Genomic DNA, 1,676 nt, shown 5'->3' on the forward strand with positions numbered 1-1,676 from the left:
TGTCTTGCTTTGATTTTTCTTTCTTTTTCTTCTTAGTTTGTTTTGTTTGGTGTCATGAAATGCGATGCGGTGTCTATCACGCTGCGTCTGTTATTAATTGCTATCTTTTCTTTTATCTTCTTTTTTGTGTATGTTTGAAAGTTTGTCGGTGCAAAGGCAGAAAGTTAGCTAGAAGAATGAATACCAAATGTGAGCACGACGCTAATTCGGAGTCTGTGTGGAGGAGGCTGACGGTCATGAGAAGTAAAGCAGCGTCAACGTCACAGTGGCTGGAACTACAGTGTGATCTCAATGCACCTGCAGGCTAGGCTGAAAATAACAAATACAATTCAATACTGAAAAATATAAAGCCCTTCGTTTCCTCTCTGTCCACCTCTTCCTCCTTTTTCTCCTCCTCCCTCTCCTCGCACAGGCCTCGTGGCGCAACGGATAACGCGTCTGACTACGGATCAGAAGATTCCAGGTTCGAATCCTGGCGAGGTCGACGACGCCCTTGATTGTTATTTTCCTGCTTGACAGACGTACCGGACTTCTTTTTTGAAGTATTTAATTTTTACGATGACACAAAAACAATGGATATTATTTACTTAGACTTCCAGAAGAGACTCATTAGTAAAAGAAAACCTCACGGCATTGGCGGAAACAGCTTGAATTGGTTTTATATCTTTCGGCACTACAACACCAAGGCCTTTTTCTTTTGCAGTACCTGACAGTGGCGTATTATACATTTCATACCTCGCGTGAACACTGTTGATCCCGATACGGAAAAAAAAAAAAATTTACATTTTTCTATTTTGAATCTCATCTTGTATTTTTCTGCCCAGCTTGTTAGTTTGTTGAGGTCACATTGTAGTTCCTGCCAGTGTGACGTTGACGTTACTTTACTTGTTATTTTGGTGTCATCTGCAACTTTACTTATTTTACAATTGATTACTTCATCAACATTATTAATCTATATTATAAAAAGCACTTTCCCTAGCACAAAGCCTTGAGGAACACCGCTATTTACATTTTGCCAATATGCCAATGTGTGTGTGTGTGTGTGTGTGTGTGTGTGTGTGTGTGTGTGTGTGTGTGTGTGTGTGTGTGTGTGTGTGTGTGTGTGTGTGTGTGTGTGTGTGTGTGTGTGTGTGTTGACTAACCCCAGCACGTAATATCGGAAAAGCTGCACGTCACCAACATGTCACCAACACGTCAGTAACACGTCACCAGGTTCTTCAGGTATTTAAGAACAAACAATGTGAGAACATACCGGAGAGTTTCAAAGATAGTTTCGGGGAGGGTCAGGTGGGCAGGTTAGGTGAGAACAAGGCTCTGGAGTGGATGTAAGAGGTTCAATGCACTCTTTATCTCACCAGGTGTAGGTGTAAGAGTTTGAGAAGAGGAAAGAGATAAGGGGAGAAGATAAGATACCTGAGAGCTTCAAAGGTAGTTACTGCGAGACTAAAGGGGACAGATAAGGGGGCAAGTAAGGACACAGGTAAGGGAATGGAGAGGCGCTACATTGAATGTATAAAAGCATCAGTACACTCTCTTACTGGCTGTGGGTGTAGGAGTGAACCCTCGCCGCCCCAGTCGACCCCCTGCAGGCAGTGTAGGGGGCGTCGCGGCGAGGTACTACTTTTATCTCACTAAAGAATGCAAATTAGCGTCTGATGTCCCTTAAGTTATGCGTC

General features: G+C 43.1%; 1 non-coding gene across 1 annotated transcript; it reads left to right on the forward strand.

Moving 5' to 3' along the window:
• The first annotated feature begins 411 nt into the window (after positions 1-411).
• On the forward strand, positions 412-484 carry Trnar-acg (transfer RNA arginine (anticodon ACG)). Its single transcript has one exon. It is a non-coding gene; the product is annotated as a tRNA-Arg (tRNA).
• Positions 485-1,676: the final 1,192 nt, after the last annotated feature.

Source organism: Scylla paramamosain, chromosome 8 (genome assembly GCF_035594125.1).
Source record: "Scylla paramamosain isolate STU-SP2022 chromosome 8, ASM3559412v1, whole genome shotgun sequence".
NCBI classification, from domain to species: domain Eukaryota; kingdom Metazoa; phylum Arthropoda; class Malacostraca; order Decapoda; family Portunidae; genus Scylla; species Scylla paramamosain.